Here is a 26475-nt window from a genome sequence, read left to right as displayed (position 1 = left end):
CCAATGAGACACACACCAGGATGTCCTCAAGTTGGCCTGCAGGGTACTGCACAAGGTCAGTCCCTTGCACCAACTGCTGCTGATGCTGGGTTGAGAAGTCTTGCAATTTACTATAAACATCTATAACTACTGATGGTCCCTGCTGTTGGATTGGCCAACGGGAAGAATAGATCCCTGGAAGCTGATGACCTTCCAGGGGAGTGGGCTTTTGGCCAAAGCATGGTGGCGTTGTCCTCTGGGCCTGCTGTGGGCTGGAAAATGGAGTCATTCCCAATCTAGCATGTCCCCTTGAGGGTAGTCAGCCAACCTTGAAGAAATTTGTCAGCTAGTCTCATGGTTTGGCTGAGCTCTCTGTTTGAAATTGTGATTCTACCTCCATAGGCTCTCCTAGGGTCAGAGAGTCCACACTATATCTGGACTTGGTACCCTGATGAGGACCTTGATGAGCACCAGGGAATGAGATCCCTACAGGCTCTGGATCCTGCCACTGAATACTGTGCACATATGTCTGGAACTGAACTGGCTGAACAGAAGCATCACACCCAGAAATGTGCTGGGTCTCCTTCTCAAAACCTACTTTTTCCAAAGAAAGAGATGCTGTGCATTTCAGTGGAAATATTGTGGTGGAACTGTCTAAACTTGGTTCCAGGGGATGCCAGCTGGTCTGATGTGAGGAAAAGGGCATGGGGTTTGGTTGGCCAGATGCTGCTTGTATCTTAGGGGTGGACATGGAGTTTAGGCACATTCCAAAAGTCAAAGGACCCTCATGGCTCTATACATCTATCTGCTGGGGTAAGTCTGGTATGATTTCCTGCAATCCAGGTGGTAAATGGACAATTGTATCAGGGCCCAGAGAATGCCAGTAGTGTTCCTGAGGATGGCCTGCATCCTTCTCTTTGGTGGGGTTCATAAATAAGTACTGAAGTGGGTTCATTGGAGTGGTTTGATGGGAAGCTCCCATCAGTAGAGCCTGTTGCCTTAGGGACTGTAAAGATGTCGTGATGTTCAGTGGTGGAAAGTCTACATACTTTCTATTCTCTGATGGGAGTGTCACCTCATCCATGAAGGGGGTCACTCCTTGCTGGAGTCTTCCCCGGAAGCTTGAGGACCCCACTCACTTCACTGAGAACATGTTTTCTTCCCACTTCTGTAATTTGAGGTCATCAACATCCAGGTTCTGGATGGTTTTGCAGATGTCACTCAGTCCCGTTTTCTTCAAATAATGTCTCAATGATGGTCAAAAGGAATCCATCTCATCTTTGATGATCTTCCCACTCTTGTCATTGGCACACCATTCCCTGGGGGCTTGCTTAACATCTGTAAAGGGGAATGAGGATGCAGGAACAGTCAGCGAAATGTATGCAGATTTATCTTGCTGCATCATGGCTCCCACGAGGGAATTGGGGTTGGCTGAGTCATGGTCAAGAAAAGCTTCTTTCTTTGCCTTGAACCCCTTCCTTGGAGGGAGAGAGCTGAGGAAGCCTGGGTGGTTGTTCTCATACAGTCCAGCCTCCCCCGTGGCAAAGTTAAAGGGCAGCGATGAGGTGGCCCACTTGTGCAGGTGATCCTCACCTTCTTCATTCCTGAAATGGTGCAGAGGCAGGAAAAAATCACAGGGTTAGAAGCTATGTCTCCACCAGCTGCATTTAAAAATGGGTCTTCTTGGGGCAGCTAGGTGGTACAGTGGATAGAGCACTGGCCCTGAAGTCAGGAGGACCTGAGTTCAAATCCATTCTCAGACCAGATACTTGACACTAGCTGTGTGACCCTAGGCAAGTCACTTAACCCCAATTGCCTTGCAAAAAAATGGACCTTCTCCTTATCATTTTGATTTGCAGTTAGTATCTCAACAGCCCATCCAGCTAGAATCTTTTGACCAAGTGGACATTTTTGTTTTGTTTTGCCATTTCTAATGGTCATTTAGTGAACATAGGAACTGCCAAGTCTTATTCATAAGCACTGAAGACAAATGCTTTCAAACTGAAATACCCATTTCAATCACTAGGAAACAATAACGTTTGCTTTGAGGGCGAAAGAAATGGAATCCTCTCATGCCATTCTGCTGCTACCAACCTTCTGACTAAGCGGGGACAACCTTCCCTGCCTCCCCCCACCACCCTGCAGGCTACATGAGCTCAGATTTATGGCTCTCATTCCCCTCCATAGTATTTTCTCATGCTGCGCATGCTCTTCTGTTATCCTGGACGAGAGAGGTACAAAGTGGGAGAGCTTCTGGCAGTTCTCTGCGTATCAGGGGAGTTACATCGACTGAAGAACAGCAGCTATGATACAAGAAGGAAACAAGGGAAAGAAAAGGTGCTGGTCCTTGTGCTAAACGGTTAAGGAGAGAAAACCATCATTTACTTTTGATCCTTGCATTTTTCTCCTGATGGGAAGCTGCGCTGCTCTTTGAGATTCTGGACTTTTTGTTTTTGTATTCCCAAACCCCAGCTCATAGGAAGCGTTCAGTAGAGACTTGTTGATTTATTTATTAGCTGACTGTCCAAACTCATAGATTGTAAGGTCCTTGAAAGCAAACACTACACCGTTTCTGTCTCTGTATCTCCATGCTTAGCACAGTTAGCACACTCGTAACAAGTGGCTAATGGACACTTGTTTGGAATGGTCCCAAATTAGGATATTCTTAAAGGACATCAGTGGTACAGAAACTGGAAAAAGTGTTTACATGTTTCAAGGGCTGCATGACACACTTCATATTGAAGGCATTCATCAAATGCTTCCTGAGTAATTGTTCTGTTATTTCATCACTATGGAGATGCCCTCCACCAATGCAGATCTTAACCCTTGAGTGCCCGATGAAGTGGTTTTCATGAGTCACTAGGGTCCAAAAAAAAAAAAAAGACCACTAGCTGGTAGCAGCTTTCTAGTGATGAGCCTCTCTGCACTTGGCCTGTCTGGTTCTCAGACAGAACACATGCTGCACATCCCCAAGTTTTGGGTGCTCACAACTTTTCCAGACTTTTTGGACCTCATTCTCCATTGAGATTAGCCTTTGAGAACCCAAAGTCACCTCTAGGCCGTGATGAGAAATCAACCAACTGGCATGTCTTAAATACTTGCTTAGGCTAGGCACTTTGCTAGGCACCAGGGATGTGAAGACAAAGATGGAACAGTCCCTGTCTTCAGCGGGCTTCAATTCTACTGGAGAAGATAATGTGTATATACATAGGGATATAAAACAGACTGTAAGGACAGGGACTGCAGCTATGATTTCATTGGCATAGAGAACTCCCAGGTGAGGAAATTCACTCTACTAGTCCAGGCAGGCACCTTCTATGTAATTTTAGGTCTTGGAGAGCTGCCTGGGACGCTGAGAAGTTAAGTGACTTGCCCAGGGTCACACAGTAGCATGTGTCAAAGATCGGACTTAAACTCCCATGTTGGCACTGAGCCTGACTCTCTGTGTCATGCTGCCCCTTATATACAGGCTATATACAAAATTAATTGAAAGTGATTTGGGGAAGAAAGACACTAGCAGTAGGGAGATCAGGAAAGATTGCAAGTACAGTTTGGAGCAGAATATCAGTGAAGTTTTACAAACTTATTCCTGGTCTTAAAAAAATAAAGATCTGGTGTTTGGGTCAAAGGTACCTTCCTTCAGTGCTAGACTGAGCAATGCGATTGAGAATCACTAACCTTGCCCTTGAGGAGATCAATGATTCACTTCCTTGAAGTGAAGATCTATGAGGGGGAAGGGATGGCAGTGCTAGACCAGGTTAGGGGGGTTGTTGTGTATGTAATCAGGTATCTGTACCCTGACAGTGGCTGACAGTGGCTGTCTCTTCTGTGATCACATGGCTTGTCCTTCACAATGTACAAGGCCAATATTGATTGACTGTCTAGGGACACCTGATATAAAGGCATTCATTCAGGAAGCCAGAAGCTAACACATGGAGGCTAGAGTAATTTGGAGCCATTTCTGAATCTGAAATGGAAAGAAATAATAATTGGGAACTTAGAAATAGCAGCCAGAAACATCAAATTAGGAATCAGAAGACCTAGGTATGAATCCTGGCTCTTCCCCTTACAAGTTGTCTGATGTTGGGCAAGTCACTGGACCTTTCTGATCCTTAATTTCTTCCTCTGTAAAATGGGATGGGGAGTTGGAATGCATCTAAGTTCCCATTCATTCCTATTCCCCCATTTCTTGGTGAAAGAGCCAGAACTGGCACTATTCCCTTACTCTCTTTGCATGTCCTTGGAGTTTGGCCTGATTGCCACCATTCAGCTGAGCTGTAGATTCCAAAGCATTGAGAGCCATGAAGCTCTCATTCATCCCTTTGGGATCTTCAAGAGTCTCAGAATGGTGCAGACCAGGATCAATAAAAAACATTAACATAAAAACAATAAAAACATTAAGAGTGTTGCGTATATAAGTATACACACATGTTTCTAGTCTTCAAGTTCACTTGGTCAAAACATGGCCCTAATGGGTTCCATATCACGTAATTCATCTACCTTTGTGTCAGTTCCAGGGAAGCATATGATGGGGAATAAAGGGCTGGCTTTCAGCTTCAACCCTGCCTTTGATACTGACTTGCCTTGTGAGCAGGGCAAATCACCCAACTCTCTGAGCCTCAGGCAACTCTCTCAGACTTAGCTCCTGTCTTATTGGCAGGCTGTGGCCTGCCAATATATGTGCCTAGTAACTCTTTTTTTGCTCCCTAAGCACAAACTTCGCCATTCCTAACCACTCACTTCATGAATGTGAAGGGGAACTGGGACAGCAGTTGTTCATAACGTAGTGGAAGACCAGTCCCATTACTCAGACAAAAAACCCCTAAGACCCTGGATACTACTGGTGGTGGGCTCAGTAGCACCATGTTTACTCACAAGTGAGAGGATTTTTCCTTCATGATGAGAATCCCAGGGTCTCGATAGAAAGAATAGTGAAGTGGAACACAGGAGTTCTATGTCAGGAATCAGAACCATCCCTGTTTAATTATTGACCAATTGCTCACTCTCCTGGAGCCTTAGTCTCATCCTGTGTGCAATGCAGAGACATAAGGAGAAGCTATGTCCACGGGTTATCTTTCACTACTTACTAATCAAGACTCACAACCCCTTTGGGCATGGGTGGGAAGGTGCTGTTGGGGCTGTTATGTCAGGAAAGCACCACTCATGAGAGTACCCTCTGCCGAGCAATGATGCAGTCTGGCTGGCCTCCTTTGTACATGAGCATGGCGTTGGCCTGGACCCAGAGCCAGCCAGCCTTCTTGTTGAGCAGCCTGAAGATGGTCATTCCACTCTCACCCATCTTTGTCACTGTGGGAGGAGGAGAGGTGAAGAAAGCATTCCTTAGTAAACTCAGCAAGTCAGCAGGTTGTACATGGTAACCTCAGATCCGACAACTGTCAAGTCAAATCAACAAACCTTTATCAAGCAATTACTATGTACCAGGCACAGTGCTAGGCACCAGGGTTGCAAGGAAAGGCAAAAACACAGTCCCTGCCCTCTAAGATCTCATGTTCTGATTGGGATAAACAGTATTCAAACAACCAAGTGCATGCAAAATACATACAGGATTAACTGAAGGCAATCTAGGAGGGAAGACACTATTCCTGGGAGTCAATGGGGATTGAAAGTGACCTCTGGGAATTCAAAATATTTTACAGGCACTTCTGGCTTGTTATTATGGAGCTCTCACACTCTAATTTTCTATAAAAAGAAAAAAATCATTAAAAGTGTGGTGCATATATATACACACATATGTACATATGACATATGTGTGTATATGTGTGTATACATATATATATATATACATACATACATAAATTATATGATCTGCCTGCTTTTGCAAAAGTTGTCCTCCAATGGGGCAACTAAGTACATTGGAAAAGAGAATTTGGTTTGGAGTCAGCACATCTGAGTTCAAGTTCTAGGTATGATTTACTGCCTGGATGACCTTGGGAAAGTCACTTCATCTTTCTAGGACTCAGTTTCCTCATCTGTAGAATGAGGGTTTTGGACCAGATAACTTCTGAAGCCCCTTCTAGCTCCAAGTCTATGAGATTATGAAATAAAAATACCTCATCATGGTATGGAAGTGACCCTTGGTCCTTGGAGGCTGTATCAGAAGAATGGAAGCTCTGGTGATTCCTGCAAAGTTGGTGTCATAGCTAGATCAGGCAGTCAATCAACAAGTACTTGCTAAGCACCTACTATGTTCCAGGTTCTATGCTCAGTGCTAGGAATTTTTCAAAAGGCAAAAAATAGTGCTTGCTGTCAAGAAGCTCACATTCTAATATGAGACATGTACACAACTAGGTGTGTACAAGATAAATACAGGCTAGGAAAAGGGGACGTTAGAGAGGAAGGTACTAGAGGCTGGAGGGACTGAGAAAGGCTCCTATCAAAGGTGGTGCCTGAACTGAATCTAGAAAGAAACCAGGATTCTGTTACACAGAGGTAAGGAGAGAGTGCATCTCAAGCATGGGAGAGAGCCAGTCTAAAGGCATAGAGATGAGTTGATTCCTCACAGGTGAGGAAGAGCAAATAGGCCAGTCAGGCTGACCTGAACAGTACATGGAGGGAGTGAAGTAAAAGAAAACTGGAAAGTTAGGAAGGGGGGAAGTATGTTGCAGAGAGCTTTAAATGTGGACCAGAGGAGCATCTGCCTGATCCTACAGATTACAGGGAACCATTGGAGTTGATCAAATGGGAGAGTCTGGCATGGTCAGAGCTGTGCTTTAGAAAAATCACTTGAGCAACTTTAATGAAGATTAGAAATAATCAGGGCAGCGAGATCGACTGGGTGATTGTTATATTCTAGGTGAGAAGTGGGGAGGACTTCTGAGTGAGCATGAAGGGATTGATTTGGAAGCTCTTGAAGAGGTAGATCTTGGGTGACTGGGAGGAAGGATAATAGTGCTCCCCAAGGCAGCCACAAGGAAGTCTGGAGGAAAGGAAGGTTTGCAAGAAAAAACGAGGAGTTTTGTTTTAGATGCATTGAGTCTGAGATGTCTATGAGACATCGGATCCAATAGGAGAGAGACTGGTCACACTGGGTATCTTTACCCTATGCACTTAAGTATGTACGTATCTATAAATATGTAATATACATTATGACACATATATATGGAGATCTCTATATACACACACATTTGCATATGTGTCATTCACATGTCTTCTCCCTTGGTCAAGTCATTTTGTACACATAGGACTTTCTCAGTAATAAAATGCAAGGATTCTAGGATTCGTGGTGGCTTTGGACTATAAAGATAATTTAGTATGATGGCCACATTTACAGATGAACAAATTGAAGCCCAGCTAGGTGAAGTGACTTGTCCATAGTCATAACAAACCTAGTAAGCAGAAAACTGGGATTTAAATCCAGGGCTTGATTCCTTGCTGTCTTTTGCACCACACTGTCATTTTTGCATATGAATGTGGAAAAATAATTTAAAAGCACAGAAAAGGGGCAGCTAGGTGGTGCAATGGATAGAGTACCAGTTCTGCAGTCAGGAGGATCTGAGTTCAAATCCGGCCTCAGACCCATAACACTTGGTAGCTGTGTGACCCTGGGCAAGTCCCTTAACTCTAACTGGCTCACAAAACAAAGCACAGAAAAGTAGCTCTGCAAGGGATCTTAGAAATCTTCCAGTTCAACCTCAGACTTTACAGATGAGAAAATGCTTCAGAACAGAAAAGAGAAGCCCCTGCTCCAAGATCACAGGGTCACAAATAGCCTAGGTGGGGCTAGAATCCAGGTCTTTTGATTCATGTCCAGTGCACTGATCTTTCCACAACCCCAAACTCCTTCTTCCCCAACCTCCTCATGCCCAGGGAGTTTGGGAGATGGAAAGTACTCAGGACCACTTGGCATCTAGTTTGCTAATTAGGCAGATGTGCTGGGAAGGCAGCACCAAAGCCCTTCTAGTATTCACATGTTGTATATCTCTTCATACATATGGACTGTTCACTTATTCCTTTTCCCTCTCACCTCAACCCTACCCAGGGAATTATAGCTCTTAATATCTCTTTGGTATCTAGGAACATCTTGTTACAATCAGTTTGTTTGAGCTAGTGGTTGCCTCCCTGGTGGAATCTCAGATCTTTGAGGGTGCTGAAAGTCTCTCTTTTGCTTTTCTATCCCCATGGCCTAGCAAAATGCTTGGTGTATATTTAGGAAATGCATGTTGATTTTTTGCTTCATTGCCTAGGAAGTTAAACTGCCAAGATGTGAATCAAGTTTTTAAAAGGCCTGGTCCCATAACCTAGGGCATGCCAGGACCCTGAACATTAAAATCCCTGTGAAGAGAAAAGCAATGTCTCTATAGACAGACCTGAGCCCCTGCCCTGCAGCCACACTCTATGGATAATCCAGTGAGGAGCCCGAAGTCACTTTTCCTTCAGAACCCTCCCAGGTAGATGAAAATGATTAACCACCCCATGGACTAAATTTGACTTCCTGAGCCCTGTTTAACATCCAGGTGGGCCTGGCTGACTGAGAAGCCCTGTACTGTCAGGGATAAAGGGCCACTGAATCAAAGAAAGAACCCTAAATGTGTGGAGCTCTCCGTGGTTCTGGAATGAACTCTGCTTTAAATAATGAATTAGACCAGGATTCTGAACATTTTTTTGGTCAGGGATACTTCTGCTGGTCTAGCAAAGCCTATGGACCCTTTCTCACAATAATGTTTTTAACACATAAAATAAAATACATAAGAAAACAAAGGAAACCAATTATACTGAAATACAGTTATTACATATATATATATATACACATACATATGTATGTGTGTGTGTATATATAAATATATGTATGTATGTATATATATGTATATGTATGCATGTATGTATGTATGTATGTATGTATGTATGTATGTATGTATACATATATTAAAGTTCACAGATCTCAGATTAAGAACTTCTTCTTTAGCCTAAGAGTTGGGGAGGTCCCATGAGCACTCCCTCAACTACAGTGCCTCTTTCTTGTTACTCGGCTTATCTGTTGCCTCCTCTTCACTTGCTGTTTAGAATCCTGATGATCTAGCTCATCTGATCTCACTTTTTGCCTTTTCATTCACAATTTCCTATACCTGCAATGATCATCTCTTTCTCCAAAGTTCCCTGGCTTCCTATAAGACTCAGCTCAAGTCCCAGCTTCTGAAGAAGAACCTTCCTACTGCCTCTTCCACTCCCACTAGTGGCTTTCTGTGAGATTACCTTCTATCTACACTATATATGGTTGATTACATGTTGTCTCCTCCATTAAAATGTGAGTTTCTTGAGGACAAGGACTATTTTTGTTTTTCCTTTCATTTCTGAACGCACACAGTTCCTAATGTGTAATAGGCACTTGATAAATGCTTGTTGGTTAATATCTTCAATTGCAGTTCTGAGTTTTTGAGACCTCCCTAGTCTAACTTTGTCCACTGACTTGAGTCTAACTACAGTCTTAAATTATGTTGTATAGTCTTGGCACTTGTTGGCTGAATGCTCCCACCTTTGTAAATGCATTCTACCTCAATGTCTGGGGTGATCCCACAATGGAAAGAACAAAAGAAAGTTATTACATAATTTGGAGGAATGTACAGATGGCCAGAGAACTTACTTCTTACATCTTTTTCAGCACAATACATCATGTCTGCTGCATGGATAAACTGGTATCCAGAGCCTGTCATGCAGAGCTCAGTCTCTGTGTAACCCAGAAGCACCTTCCCTCTGAGAGGAAGAAAAAAATGTCAGAGTTTTAAAGTCAACATGTCTTATGACCCTGAAGGAATAAACTCTGGCCAAATATAACTGTCTTTCACCAAAATACCCATCTACTTCAGTATCCTTCTCTGATGCAAAAGCAAAGATTTGCCACTACCTCCAACTATCATTGTTCTCTCTCACCAGAGGAAAGCAGTGAAAAATAAGGGAGATGCCCTCAGATCTATCCACCTGATAAGTGAGAAAGTGAGGAATTGAACAACCAAGTCATACTCCTTGGCTTAGCTATCTTTAGACTCATGTTTAGGCAACTTTCTTTAACTCATCAGTGATATTCCCATCATTGGCCAATAGGACATTTTCTCTAGTATTGTGAAGCCCACGTACTCTGTTGTTATTAATGAAGTGCCAAGAGAACCCAAGGAAGTTCACAACAACATTGAGTGTGTGGTGTTCTTGTGGGAGGACATGGCCAAGAGCAGTGGAGGATGGGCAGGCACAATCTGCATCTTTCAAGAGAACATGTAAATCATCAAGATCCCAGAACCATCAAATCAAAGAATCAGAGAATTGCAGAGTATGAAGGGACCTCAAAGGGTAAAACAAGAAAAGACATTCCCACTCTGACACACCTGCAAAATATTATCCAGCCTTTGCTCAACGACCTCTGATGAAATTTGCCCACTCCCTTCTGAGGCAGCCCATTCCACATTGGGATAATTCAGCTGTTAGGAAATGCTTTCCTTATGCCAAATCTAAACCAGACTCATTTCCACTCCTTGCTCTGGTAGCTGCTTTATGGGGAGTTACAGTATCAAAGTTTTGAAAGTTTACATGCCATATTGAAATTTGTAAGGAGGTGAAAAACTTACAAATTTCACCATGTAGATGTCATGAGTTAGCTATTTGTTCAGCAGATTTCCTTTTAGTTAATTTGGGTTGAGGCTTTCCCACCACCACCCTGGCTGATTTAGGACTGACTGCAGGCAGCTCATAACTTTGACTCAGATGTCATCATCTGTAGGGGGTAAATGGACAGTGGCAATTTCATCCTTTCAAGTCACTGAGACTCTTCTTCTACTGCTCCTTTCTCATCAAATATATGGCCAGTCAGCTTGCAGCTTAGCTTTGCCCTAACTCAGCTCAGAACAAGTGTGATGGTCCCCAGGAAGACACCTCATTACCTGAAACTTTGACTTTCAGGCACAACATTGACATCCACCATACTTAGCATCACAAGCCATTGGTGTGAAGTCCAGCTTATGTTTGGTCTGAAAAATATATATCTTCACCTGTAGTTCCAGGATGGAGAGAGGCTGCAGGGGCATTGCTATAGCAAACAGGGCCAGCTGAGGTGGCATGAGGGATCCATCTTCAGCTTTTTTATTCTGCCCATGAAGGAATTTCAGGCAACCATGGAAATCCAAAGCCTGGGGAGAGGATAATAAACAACAGAGCCAGAAAGAAATGTTTTGAAGAGACAAATGAATCACTGAACTTTAAAGATCTGTTGCCCATCACATTAGACTTCATTCTTCTACCCCAGAAGAAGCTTTGTGGACATATGTGGGAAGGGAAAAGATGAAGCTTCCTCTAGTTCTTCCTTGCTCTCTACACTATCTGGAGATACAGTAGATGCACTAGGCATATTCAGTACACAAAAGTAGAATGTAAGCTCCCTGAAGGCAGGGACTTTCTCACTTGTTTAGTAGTATTCTAGGCTGATAGCACAGTGTCTGGAACTTAATAAATGCTTGTTGGTTAGAATCATAAGCAAGATTCAGCTATACTTAGTAAAAATGAATCAGGCTCAGGCAATTCTAACCATTCTCTCCAGTTCCTAAGATCTTCCATGAAGCAGAAGGAACACTTAGGTCATTAGACATTAACTCTTTCATCTCCTGGCTACCATTTTGGAATAATCCAAATTCATCTAGAGACTGAAATATTTTTCAAACAGCTTGGAAATCCGAACTCTGTCCAACTAGAACAAAACTGCATCAGCTGCATATTCCCAGGAATCTCTGCCAGTAAATGTCAAGATCAACTTGATTAAATCAACTTCCCAACTCCTACAAGCTTCCAGAGAATCAGAGAATCTACATGTTCAATCATTTTTCAGTCGTATGCTACTCTTCATGACCCCATTTGGGATTTTTGTTAGCAAATATACTGGAGTGGATTGGCATTTCCTTCTCCAGCTCAGATGATGAAACTAAGGCAAACAGGGTTAAGTAACTTGCCCAAGATCACACGGCTAGTAAATGTCTGAGGGACGAGTTGAACTCAGGAAGATGAGACTTCTTGACTCCAGAACCAGTGCTGTATCCACTGCATCACCTCACTACCCCATCTACATGAGGGGGAGATAAATGAGCCCATCCTATGCATACGAGTGGGCATGCAGTCTAGCTCAAGAAACAATCAATCAATCATCAAACATTTATTAAGTGCCTACTACATGTCAGAGACTGTGTTAATTACTAGGGACACAAAAATTTAATTAAGATGCTCTTGTTACTCAGTAACAGCAGTATTGCAATAATGATCAACTGCGGAAGACTTAGCTACTCTGATCAAGACATTGATCTGAGGCAATTCTGAAGAACCCATCATGAAAAATACTACCCACCTCTGGAGGGAGAACTGTTGGATTCAGTGTATCTGGAAGTACTTTTTTAAAAAAAAAATATTTTGTGCTTCTTTGGCGTGCTTTCTTTTGCAACATGGCTAATGTGGAAATATGTTTTGCATGTATAATCAATAGTATACTGTTTGTCTTTTCCAAGGGCAGTGGAGGGAGAAAATTTGGAACCCAAAAAAAATTTTAAATGAATGTTAAAATATTTTAAATGTAATTGGGAATTATTTAACAACATAAATAAAATATGTGTATCTATCTATCTATCTATCTATCTATCTATCTATCTATCTATCTATATATATATATATATATGTATGTATATATATAATCTATTTTAAAAGAGGTCCTTGTGGCTGAAAACCTGACCTGAAATCTCATCTTCTTGGAGTTCGACCCAGCTTTGATACTCAGTGCCTTCTCAGCTGCCTCTCCTCTCTGGCTGGCAGACTGAAGAACAGAGCATTAAACTCCTTCCAAAGCCTTTCTTTAGTGAGAACACAGACCTCTCTAGCTAAACTCTTGATCAGTCGCTCTGATTGGTTTTGGCTCCACAAACATCACAGCCCCCCCCGGGTACCTTCCAGCTCATCTGCCCCCCACCTTGTCAGCTTCCTTTCATGTATTTGTCTTCATCTGAGATTGTAAGTTCCTTGATGACAGGAATTGTCTTTTTCTTATCCGAATTCCTAGTGCTTAACGCAGTGCCTAGCACACAACAGGTACTTAATAAATGTGTATTGGCTATCATTGACTACTGATTCTAAAGGTAAGACAGGTCCTGCTTTTAAGGGGCTTCCATGTTATCAGGCAGTAGCTGTCACTTATGGAGTAGGTAATCACTGTACCTGGAGCTAACCAGGGCCCCCTTCTCAAAATTTGATTTCAGATCAACAACTAGCTATGTCCTCAGAATTCCTGATGGGCTGCCATGGTTCAATATGGACTAGATAAATGGGACACGGCTGAAAGACACCCCCCCCCAGCTACTGCCCATGAGACCGAGAGAAGATGTCATTCCAGGCTGGGCAATGCAGAGACTCCATAGGGCCGCGGGTCTATGTGGATCGTTAGGGTCAATGACTGAAAATGACATTGCCATGAACCCTGAAGAACAGTCCAGCAGACAGCGGAGTCAGCAGACAAAGTTTCCCTCCAGGAAGGAAGAATTCTCCAGGGACAGGTGCTGAGGTTCAGACTTGGAGGTACCACTGTGCAGAGGTCTCTCACTCACAGGCAGAGCTAGAAGATGCAATGAAGACCAGGGAATCAGCTGTTGGGATGATGACTCTCACAGACAGAGAGGTTGACTTGGCTTTTAACCCTTTGTAACCTTCCCTTTTCTGCAAACTGGCTTTGGGCCTCATCATTCAACTGCAACTGCTCTCTTCAAACTTACCAATGGTCTCTTCATTGTCAAATCTAACAGCCTCTTTTCAGTCCTCATTCTTCTTGATCTCTTTTCATCTCCTGATACTGTCAATCACCATCTTTTTGATGCTGTCTTTTCTCTAGGTTTTGTGACCTGGAGTAGGGTCACTGTTGTCTCCTCCTTCCCCACTTGTTTGACTGCTCCTTCTTAGTTTCCTTTGTTGAATGTTAATCCAGGTCATGCCTTAGTATCAGCTATCCCCCACAGTTCCGTCCTGGGTCCTTTTCTCCTATAACATTTTACTTGAGGAACTCATCAGCACCCATGGACTCCATTATTATTTCTGTACAGGTGATTCTCTCATCTATTTGTCCAGTCCTATCCCCCTAATACTACTCCAGAATCTCCAATCACCAGTTTGTCAAATCTGACCCCATTGGGTTTTTCTTGGCAAAGATACTGGAGAGATTTGCTATTTCCTTTTCTAGTTCATAATACAGATGAAGGAACTGAGATAAACAGGGTAAAGGGACTTGCCCAGAGTTACATAACTAGTAAGTGTCTGAGGCCAGATTTGAACTCAGGTCTTTCTGACTCCAGGCCTGGCACTCCATTACACCACATAGCTGCCCCATCCAACTGCCTACTGGATACCTTAAACTTAAGATGTCTAAAAATGAACTCATCCCCTTCCTACCTCAATTCCTCCTCTCTTCCTAATTTCCCTATTACTGTTGCCACAATATATGTCTCCTTATATACTCTGCCACTGCCATGACCCTGGTGTAGGCCCTCCTAAACGCTATTGCAATAGCTGTCTGGTTGGCCTTCCGGCCTCAAATGTCTCCCCACTCCAGTCTATCCTCTATTCACCTGCCAAATTGATCTTCCTAAAGTCCAAATCTGCTCATGCTCCCCCATCCAAGAAACTCCAGCTGCTTCATACTGCTTCCAGGATCAAATTTGAGAATCTGTTTGCTCATAAAGTCTTCCAGCACCTGATTCTACCTTTCCACCTTCCTACCTTTCCACTCTTCTTATCCCTTCCACACACAGTCTTCCTTCATTCCAGTGAGATGGGCCCTTTGATGGTTACTCACACAGGACCCTCCATCTCCTAACTCTGAGAATTTTCACTGGCTGCTCCCTACCTGCAACTCTCTCGTCATCTCTGCCTGTATTTTGCAGGCCCCTGTAATCTTCTTGCCTTCTTTCTAAGAGTATCTCCAACTTATGCTGCATGGATTCTGTTTATACGTAGGTGTCTGCAGATTGTCTCTGTCTCAGATTGGGAGCTCCTTGAGACCAAGGACTGTTGTGCTAGTGTTAACCTTTCAGAAAAAATTATTTAGTATTTTTCCCCAGTTACATGTAGAAACAATTTTAACATTCATTTTTAAAACTTTGAGTTCCAAATTATCTCCCTTCCTTCCTCTCCCTCCCCATTGAAAAGGCAAGCAATTCAATACAGGTTATACATGTGCAGTCAAGCAAAATACTTCCATAATAGTCCTGTTGTGAAAGAAAACATAGACAGAAAAAAACCTAAAGAAAAAATAAAGAAAGTGAAAACCAGTCTGCTTCCCTCTGTACTCAGACACCATCAGTTCTTTCTCTGGAGGTGGATGGTATTTTTCATCATGAGTCCTCTGGGATTATCTTAGATCATTGTATTGCTGAGAATGGCTGAGCCATCCATGGTCAACAAGCATGTTTTAAGCACCTTATAAGCACTGCGGTAAGCACTGGTTAGAAACAAGGTGATGAAAAATGTTATCCATCCCCAGAGAAAAAACTGATGGTGTCTGAGTACAGATGGAAGCAGCTTGTTTTTCTTGGGTTGTTATTTTTTTAGTCTATGTTTTATTTTACAATGTGACTAATATGGAAATATATTTCATATGACTGCATATATACAACCTACACCAAATTGCTTTCTCAAAGAGGGGGAAGGGGAAGGAGGAAGGGAGAGAATTTGGAACTCATTTTTTTTAAATATAAAAATTGTTTTTACATGGAATAAAAAATAACTTTAAGAAGTGGTTGTTGACTCACTGTAGTTTGCTGAGCATTCTAAATCTGAGTAGGGGAGAATCCCCATGGTCTGTGTGGCTGGACCCATGACCCAAAAGAGCTCAGTTTATTGGCACCTTGCTATGCGGCAGACAATGGTATGCCAAGGAACCCTTGGCATGTATAAAAGGGAGCCACACAAATGGGCTTGAGCTTATGCATCAAGGAGGCATATAGTGCAGAGAAAAGAGGGTGGCACACTGGTGTTCATCTTGCCAAACTGGGATACACACATGCCTCAGAAATGTCTGTTTTTCAAAAATGTTGATAGTATACAGATTGAAGAGGTTTTGCTCTACAATTTAGTTATCTCTAACAGTAGCACACAGACACAGAATCATTACTAGACAATCCTCCTTTTCTTTGGATGCCATAAAGAATGTCTTCCATGACCCAGAGAACACCCCAGGCCCATGTGACTCTCCCAGCTCAACACCTCACTTGATGCCAGGAGAGAGCAGACATTGAAATCAAGACATGCAACAGCTCAGTCTTAATACCCACCCTGGGGGGGGGGGGGAAGGGATGAAAAAAGTCTATTGCTCATGTTGTATGCACTTATTCAATTGAAAGAGTTATATTATTTTCAAAAATATGTACTGGGCAGATTTTTATAACCGTGAATATGTCTCAGGACTCAAAAATCCTGTTGGGTTTCTAGCATTACTCAGAAATGCAAATAAGCATACTATTTGTGTATGTCAGATAAAATGATTCAGGAAAATAACAAATGGCAGAGCCTTCAAGCCCTGACCGCCAAATGAGCAGACTAGAGGAAAGTCCGTCTCTTTCCATGCCCATCTCCAAGTCATTCTCTCAACAAGGAGAAGAAAGGAAAATAGATGAAGCGAAGCCAGTGAATCAAGAGCTGTGCAGTCATTCTACTTACTGAGAGGCGGAGAGAATCCAAGACTCGGCTGTGTTCAGTTTCTTTGTTATAAAGCAGTTGGCTCTGTTACAATGGTTTTGTTTGTCTTTGCTTTGGGGAGAGGAGGAAGGAAGGAGAGGAAATGAATGCTATTTTTAAGTAAAATGTATTTTGAAGATAATGCAATTGGCTTAATAGACCAAAACCACCTTGGGGGACCTCCTCAGACAGCATGTCACATGCATGCATTGCAATCAGGTAGGGCTCTATTACACTTGGAGATAACTTTGTTCACAAGTCTGCTGAGTACTGACCTCCAATGAGGTGAATTAAGGGTAGACATTTACCCAAAGTGTCTATGCATCAGTATCTTGGGAAGGGTCTGAGGGAACCTCAAATAAGAGGAGGGTTTTCTGTTGATGAAGGGGTTCATTGTTTTGCAGAAGAAAGTGCAACTGAAACCCATCAAACGTCCCTAATGAAGTCACAAATGCAAAATGGATCCATTTGGCCATCCACCCTGAACAGGCAAGTGGATGAAAAATGCTGACTTTTAAAACTGTCCATACAACTGGATGGGTAATTTAGTGAATAACTCCATGCTGAAGCATATCTCAAAGAGGTGGTGAAGAAGGACAATGAGATGGAATAGAACTGAACTTCAGGGTGTGCATAGGTGGGATCACATCTGGGAAGGACATCAGTTCTGTCAATGATCCTCAGCTGCTCACGGTTGCAGAATCCCATCTCTAACAACTCTATTGTCCCAGAGACACTCTATGGAGACAGTTAGGTGGTACCATGGATAGAGCACTGGATCTGGAGTTAGGGAAACCTGAGTTCAACTCTGGTCTCAGACACTTAACTGTGTAACCCTAGGCAGGTCACTTAACCTCTGTCTGCCTCTATTTCCTCAACTATAAAATAAAGCTGACATTAACACCTACCTACCTCTTAGGGCTGTTGTGAGGATCAAAGGAGAATATACTTGTAGAGCATTTAGCACAGTGTAGGTGCTTAATAAATGCTTTTTACCCTCCCTCTCTTCCTCTCTCCCTTCCTTCTTTCAATGTCTGAAAATTACAAAATCCCATGATATCAAAAGAATCAAAATTACAAAGCAAACCAAATAGCAATAGAAACAGACCTACCAAAGCCAGAACACAGAAGCCAGTATGACATATGTGAGAAGTGACATACAAGAAATTTTCCAGGACATCTGTGTTAAGGAAAACAGGTGATCCAATTGCATTGTGAGAATGAGAATGTAGAGGGACAGAAAGGCACATGTGTTGTCCTGAGAGCTTAAAAACACCAGAGGAATATGACCAGTGTGTTGTGTACATCTGCTGTGAAGGACTTGTATAAGGACATGAAGAAGAGTTGCGTAGGATTAGAGAAATCATGCATTGGTGAAGGGAGTGTCCACACTAATGAAATCATGGCTTCATATACAGGGAATCCCAGAGTCAAAAGAGACCTCCAAGGCTATCTAGTCCAACTCATAGTGGAACAAGAATCCCCTTTTCAAAATACCTGAGAAGTGACTGTGTAGCCTGGGTGTGGGGATCTCCAGTGAGAGGGAACCTCCCAAGTCCCCAGACTTTCACTGAAGGGAGTTTTCCATGACCTGAACCTTACATCGACCTGTCTATAACTGCTCCCCTCTGGGGCCATGGAGACCTTGCTAATCCCTCTGTTCAGGTGACAAACCCTTGAATACTGGAAGCTGGCTCTTATGTCTTCAAAATCTTCTCTTCTCCAGGGGAAGCCTGCCAGAGTCCTTCAACTAACCCTCATTCATCATGAGCTTAAAGACCTTTGCCTATCCTGGTCTCTGTCCTCTGGACATTCTTCAGCTTATCCAACATCCTTCCTCTAATGTGGCAACCAGAATGAAACAATACTCCAGATGTGATGAAAACATATGGAATATAAGGAAACTATCATCTCCTTTCTTCCTTCTGCAAACCTTAAAATGCTTTAGAAATATTAGCAATTAGTGCTATTTTTAATGCAACTAAAGACTCCCAGGACTAGCTTTTGGGGCTCCCATAACACAGAGTTGACTCATATTGAATTTGTAATCCATAAAACCCCAAGATCTTTTTTTCAGAAAGGAATATAATTTGGCCTCATTTTCCATACCTTGTACTTAAAAGGTTGATGTTTTGAACCCAGGTGAGGGACTTTATATTTATTCTCATTAAATTTAATTTCTGCTCTTTACAGTATTCTAGCCTACCACTTTTGGCTACAAACTCTGTAATCAAATGCATTAACTATACTTATTCACTTCATGTAACCTGCAAATATGAAAAGCATCCTGTCTATGACTTTAGTCAAGTCATTGAAGAAAAAAATATCTGTAACATGGAAAGGACCAAGAATCAATCCCTCAGACACTCCAGGACTTCCTTCCAAGCTGTCATCAAGCCAGTAACAGTTAGGCTTTCAGGTTCACCCATTCAAGTGTTTCAAACTACATCAGGCAGAGGTTAAGCATCCCTTAGCTAGGAAGCTGTATGGTCCAGACTAATCCATTAGACTGATTTATATTTCCACCATAAGACAGCAGGAATATTTCACATTTCCCACATTCAAAAAATAACTTCTAGGTAAGCTGATAGCTCAAATACTCACAGCTGGAGTCCTGCTCAGCTTCCCTGAATGCTGGGGGGTTCAGGGACCAGTGCAGCTGGCAACAGAACACAGCCCTGTCATCTGTGTGGATCAGCTCAAACATGCTCTGGTAGATAATGTCTGACTACAAGATCAAGGCAAAAGTGCTGGCCTCTTGGAGGGACTTCATATGCTCCCTGAAGCCAGCCCAATGGACAATTAAGGAAAAATACTATCAAGAGAACTGCAAGGAGACATTTTAAATTGACTTATTTTAAAATGTCTTACTGATGTCTTTTTTCCTTACTCAAAAATTATTTCAACCCCCCCCAAAAAACAACATACATTTAATGAAAATTCACTAGTGACAAAAGCAATTAAGGAAAAATATTTAATATAGTGACCATCCCTGACTATGGACTTTTCTGTCCCAGTAATTCTCACCTCCCTGTTGTGAGGAGGAAAACAGGTTTCATTATCTCTTCTCTATGAACTTAAGGGAAGCATCATTCTCTGAAATAGGTGTAAGATTTACTCTTCCTGACTAATATTTATACATCCATACCAAAGAGCTCAGGTATCCTATGTCTGTGTTTTCCTCATATGGCCCTATATGGCTCATCTTCTCTGGACTCTAAGGCTGAAAATGAGTCATGAGGATTGCAAGAAAGGAAAAGGACAATGCAGAGCAGTCCACCCTCCCAGGACCAGTGTTACACCAAGTAATTTGATAGCTTTTGGTGGCTCAGACTAGATTTGCCCATAGAGTCAAAAACTAACAACCTATCCTCATAACTAATAGCTGCAGAAGAAATGGAAATAGAGAACAGGGATTCAAAGAAGGCAGTGCCCTGGAAAGGGAGTCAGAAAATAATAAGAAGAAAAAGAATAGCTGGATGAGGATCTAGCAGAGCACATCGAGAATGAGTGGTCACTAGGTGTGTGCCTAGCACTGTGCTAAAAGCTTTACAATTATTATCTTATTTGACCCTCACTCTAACCCTGGGAAGTAGATGCTATTTTTATCCCCATTTTACAGATGAAGAAACTGAGACAAACAGTGGTTAAGTGATTCACCTATTGTCACACAACTAGTAATGTCTAGGGCTAGATTTGAACTCAGGTCTTCTTGACTCCAGACCCAGCACTCTATTCATTATGCCAGTTAGCTGCTTCTTGCTTGAAGCCTGTCTCTGATGCTTAGGAGGTATGTGATGATGGGCAAGTCATGTCACCTCTCTAAGCATAAATTTCCTCATCTGTAAAATGGGGAGAATAATGCTTGTTGTACCTACTTCATAGGGCTGATGTGAAGTTCAAATGAGATCATGTAAGTAGAATGATTTGCAAACATTAAAGAGTTATAGAAATATCAGTGATTATGGTTTAAGTCATGTGACCTATGAGTGTCTACACATTTTCTCCTATCCTTGTGACTGCTCAGACCTCTCCAAAACAAGAATTATACACAGGAGAAAACTCAATTTCAGTGGCCTCCATGACCTAAGACACAAGGAAACTTACTGAGGTAAAAACCCAATGAGCTAACAGTGTAGGCTAATCTCTAATCCTTAATGCACTCACTCAGTGCCCTTCATCCACCGACCACCATGTCCTGGCAGGGCTTCCTGCACAAGCCCATTCACTACATACAATACGACTCAGTTCTGCTCCTCCCCCTACTGCATACCCCAAACCACAGAAAGTCAAAAGCCAGAAGCACACTCTGCTTGGGTCAGCTTTATAGCAGTGTGCTATGATGTGACAGTGCTCAGCCAGAGACCTGAGGAATAAAGGGAACTCTGAAAGGGAGTCAGTTTGTGAGCCCTGAATTTAGATGGACCTGAGTTCAAATCCAGCCTCAGACACATAGCACTTACTAACTGTGTGACCCAGGTCAAGTCACTTAACCTCATTGCCTAGCCAAAAAAAAAAAAAGACTTCTTTAGACTTGAAATTCAGGGACCTGTATATATAAGTGGCCAATTTTGTTTCCCGGAAGTCACTTGGAGCAGAGACCAAGCCCAGGGGAAAGTGAATTCCCCATTGTGAGAGGAAGTTGAGACAGCTTTGAAGTCCAGGCTCCAGGACACATCAACAAAGGGGAGAGAGTGAGAAACTGAGCAACAAAGGAATAAAGAGATTAAAAACACTGAAATTACCAAATTGGTCAAGAGGAAGAAGACTCATTTAAAGAGCTTGAGCACAAGTAGCTAAATCGACAGGGAAGACCTTAATAACAGAAGGGAATATAGCCTCCTCAGACATCTATGAATAAATGATGTAAGACGAATGAATACATACCTGATGAGGCAGAGGAGCTTGTGGATTCCCAAGAGAACATGGAATCATAGCAAGATATTCCCTAATGGTTTAAGAGAGAAATAAGAATTGTGAAACAGAATACATGTCCCATACAGCAAAAATAAGCAGGATAGAAAAACTTGGATCCATGGTGAAAATCCTTTCCAAATAAACAAAAAAAAAATTGCAAATTCACAGAAGTAAAGAACAATCTGGAAGAAGAAAATCAAAACCCAATAATGTTCAAAGAAAACAGGATCTCTGTACAAGCAAAACGATTACCTCAGAGACAGGGTATATAGAGAACTTAAGGATTATAGGTCTCCCAGAATATGGCAAGTCAGAAAACCTGAACACTACAAAAATAACATAAGAAATGCCAGTTATCACTAAATGCCATCACACTGGTATTCCCTTTTCTCATTAGTAAGCTACCAGTCTAGTCTAGATCTCCTCATCTTTTGCCAGGTACATTGAAATACCCTCCACTCTCTCCTAGTCTCCTCCAAACTGTCTAACCACTCATTCTCAGTGCTCTGCTAGATCCTCATCCAGGTCATGCCTTCTAACTGTAGGTCCCTTAGGACTTTGTCCTGGGCTCTTTTCTTCTCACTCTCTACTACTTGACTTAGTTATCTCATCAGCTCTCACAGATTTCATTACTATTTCTATGCTGATGATTCTTAGATATACATACCCTACCCCAACCTCTATGCTGACCTCCAATCTTACATTTCCAACTACCTTTCAGACATCTCAAACTGCCAGTAAACAGTTTGAACTAAATGTGTCCAAAATTGAACTCATTATCTTTTCCCCTAACCTCATCACTTTCCTGTTATTGTAAAGGGCAATACCATCGTCCCAGTTCCTCAAGCTCACAACCAAGGAGTTATCCTCAGCTCTTCACTATTCCTCACCCCCAATATTCAATCTGTTGCTAACTTTGCAACATTTCTCGAATATACCCCCTTACCACCTCTCACACTGCCACCACTCCAGTGCAGACCTTCATCACTTTACATCTGGACTATTGCAATAGCCTCCTGGCAAGTCTGCCTGCCTCAAGGCTCCTATCCATCCTCTATTCAAGGACCCACCAAGGTGATTTTTCTAACATTCAGGTCCAACCACGTCACCCACTCTACTCAATAAACTCTAATGGTTCCCTATTGCCTCCAGGATCAAATTTTTTAAAACCTTCTGTTTGACATTCAAGGCCCTTCCTAACCTAGCCCCTTCCTACTTTTCCAGTCTTCCTACACCTTGCTCCCAACCACATGACTTTGATCCAGTGATACTGGCCTCCTGGCTATTCCACTACTAAGACACTCCCAACTCTCAGCTCTGGGCATTATCTCTGGCCATTTGCTTTTCCACTCTGACTCCTGACCTCCACTATCAAAATCTTAATTCCAAGCATCGCCTCTTAATTATTTCCTACTTATCCAGTGCATAGCTTGCTTTGTTTATATTTCTGTGTCATCTCTGCTGTTAGATTGTAAGCTCCTTGAGGGGAAGGACTGCCTTTTGTCTCTTTGTATCCTTGTGCTTAACAAAGTGCCTAACATATAGTAGGCACCTAAGAAATGTTTATAGATTGATTGAGAAGCAGCTTCTGTTCAAAGACCTTCAATAAGGAAAATCCCATGCCTAGGATGCTCTCTCTCCTTATCACCTACCAAATAGCTTCCTTTGAGATCCAGCTAAGATCCTATCTTTTACCGGAATCCTTTCCAAACTTGTCTTATTCTAGTGCCTTGCCCTGTTAATTATTTTCTGTTTATTGTGAATATAGCTTATTGTATATATTTGTTTACATGTTGACTCCCTCATTAGATTATATGCTTCAAGAGGGCAGGGACTCTCTTTGTCCTTTTTTTGTATCTTCAGTGCCTAACATAGTGCCTGGCCCATAGTAGGCACTTAAACATTTATTAATTGATTGATTGATTAATCAGTCTCCCTGCCTCAGATATGTCCCCTATTTATTCCTTCTTCTGCACAGCTGCTAAATAAATATCTCTAAAGCCCAGATCTGACCATGTCATTCCTCAGCTCAGGGAGATTCAGTGGCCTAGGGATAAAATGCCAACTTCCCTATTTGTCACTTGAAGGCCTTCACAATCTATTTCCAACACCCTTTTCCAGAATAATTTCCCGTCATTCATTGGCCGGCACACTACATTCCATCCAAACTCCTCTGCTTACTTTTTCCCTATAGGTTCTATTCTAGCTCTTGCACTTACTCTTTCCCTATGACTCTTGGAATCTCTAGTTCTCTTCATCTTCACCTAAGGCACCCCCTCCTGATTCCCCCACTTCTTAGTGGTCCTCCCAAATTACTTTGTTTATGTTTTGTGTACACGTTGTATCCCCCAGGAGACTTGAAGTTTCTGGAGGGAAGGGGCTGCCTTGACTTTCGTGTTTTTATCACCAGCACCTAGCACTACGTGTGGCATATAATAAGGACTTATTCAATACTTGTCGAACTGGAAAAGCCCTACTGCAAAACTCAATTGATGCCACGTCCAGAAGGTACTTTGTACACCTTGCTTTAGATGCAGGTATTTAGTTGTTGTTATTACTACTATTATGGTTATGATTTTCATTGTTATTTTGTTCTCATTGTTTTTACTAAAGTTCAGGAAGAAATGGTCAAAACTCAAGTCACTATCCTGCTATTCATTTTTTTTTAAATATTCAATGTCCCATGGACCACTGCTAGGTGAACAAAATGGTTGCTTTTCATAACAGAATATACTATTAGGATGTAAGCTCATTCTCAATAGACTCACAGAAAAGACCCTCAGGACAGCTCCAGGAGCACATAGGGTGATTGACATGGCCTTCACCTCATCCTCTGTCCACATGGTTTAGATTTCTTCTACTGTGTCTCTATACTTTGAAGGCTTTTCATCCCATATAGTTTGGAAGTTTTAAATATTTGACATGGTAATATCACTTAAAATGTCACTCTTGAAGTTTTAGGAATGATTTGTTATGTTCAGGATGTTGTGAATAACAGTTCTGTCTGCAATGATGTTCCAGTTCTACTATGGTTTATTAGCTGAATTCCCAAGAATAATGGAAGTCTGTATTGTATAGGAACTTGTCACTCACTAGTTTATAAAGGATAATGGCCTTCTGGTGTAGAATTCTGAACACCCAGTAATGTCCTTCTAGTTAGATGCTCGATATTTCTGCATTTCACAGTTTCCTAACTCATCACTTCAAGGTCTATATTGATGAATCAGTCTGGGACTACCTAAGGACAGCCCTTCTGAAATTACTAATGGAAATTATTGGCTCCTCAGTTGCTCTCCCTCCATGGCTATAAACAAATCTTCAAGATAACAGTCATTTATTCTATGATTCTGTATTAACATATTTTGGGCTGAATTCAGATAGATGTCATCCATGAAGGGCCATTCCATAGGCTCCATTTGGACTTTGGCTACCTTTAGTTACATTTGACAAATAAAATGGTGTAAAACTATGGTGTTCTCCTTTACTATTGCTTTCTGAGTGAGACCTGTTTTTTCCCCAAGATTTCCAGCTGATTTATCCTGTTTTCTGAGAACATTTAACAGTCATCTTCCTCCTTTTGGATGAGGAAGTACTAATCTGCCTGTCGATGTAATGAATATGTTTTGGCAACACTATTTAAGTTTGTGTTTGAACACTTTCTAGATCCCCTGTCACTCTTTTATTGTGCCAAAGACTGAATGTCGCCACCGTCATCATCACTATTTCATTCTCTTCTTTATGTCTGATACAGTTCAGATGGAAACAGTCCTGGGACAAATTGTACTCTAGCTCTATTTTATTGATGTTTAGTGACTGGCATGAGGTGAATGAGGTGACTGATCTTTGTAAATCAATGACAGTGTGGTGATTCAGGTGACTGTCCTGTAGAAAGCATCTTCAGGACACCTACAGTAGCAAGTGGAATGACATGTGCCTACAGGGTGTTTATTTCAGCTAATAGGCCATCATATTTTTAGAGTATTTCATTCCCCAGAATTTGCAGATCAAGACAATTTGGTATCACAACTTCTCTTAAAAGCATCATAAAAAATATATCGTTCAATGTTCCATCCATGTGGTCATGGATGATCATTTTATCAGTGATACTTTTGGTCCAGAATCATACGTTTTGTTTTAATTCTTAGAGCTATTTGGTGGCGTATATTTGTAGTATAATGATTTTTCATCTATTTATTAACGAAGAATAGTGACCTTCTGTTGTCTAATTATGGTCACAATGGCAAGGAAGATTCTGAAGTGCACCTGTTTGAAAGCTGCCTGGCAGAGGAATATGCATATTCTGGAATGGGATCAGGACTTCACTAGATACCAGCAGAAACCAGCATCAGAAGGAAAACTTATTCACAGGACTCAATCACTTTGCTCTCCTGCCAATGCTTGAAAGTAAAGAACTAATGGAAAGATTGGTGTCATTCTTCCATGTGGGGTAATAGTGGTGTATGGCTACAAAATATTCACACAGGAAAAAAAATGGGGCAAAACCCAGGAAATCAAACAGATGGAAGCGAAGCATGAAACATTCAACTACTCTCAGAATGCTCAGTTTGCATCATGAGAATCAGATGGTCAGGAAATATCCGAGGAGTCCCACTGCCACTGGCTAGGGAGGGGAACAGGCACTGTTTTAAAAATATCATGATCCAGAGCTGAAAGGGGTCACAGAGGCCATTTGACCAACTCCCTCATTTTACAGATGAGGAAACTGAGACCAATGGTCTAATGAAATGACTTAGCATCATCAAGTCATAAATCTAGAGTTGAAATGGGCCCTAGAGGCCAACTAATCTAATCCCCTCATTTCACAGATGAAGAAAGTGAGGCCAAGAGAGGTGAGTTGTATATGGTCCCACAAATAAGTAGCAG

At 42.0% G+C, this 26475-nt stretch overlaps 1 pseudogene; it reads right to left on the bottom strand.

Moving 5' to 3' along the window:
- Positions 1 to 673: 673 nt before the first annotated feature.
- On the bottom strand, positions 674 to 19381 carry LOC110199918 (aryl hydrocarbon receptor-like; annotated as a pseudogene).
- Positions 19382 to 26475: the final 7094 nt, after the last annotated feature.

Source organism: Phascolarctos cinereus, unplaced genomic scaffold (genome assembly GCF_003287225.1).
Source record: "Phascolarctos cinereus isolate Bilbo 61053 unplaced genomic scaffold, phaCin_HiC Scaffold_5;HRSCAF=322, whole genome shotgun sequence".
In the NCBI taxonomy this organism is placed as follows: domain Eukaryota; kingdom Metazoa; phylum Chordata; class Mammalia; order Diprotodontia; family Phascolarctidae; genus Phascolarctos; species Phascolarctos cinereus.
Note: the sequence above shows the minus strand (reverse complement) of the source record. Positions and strands in the feature narration are given on the sequence as shown.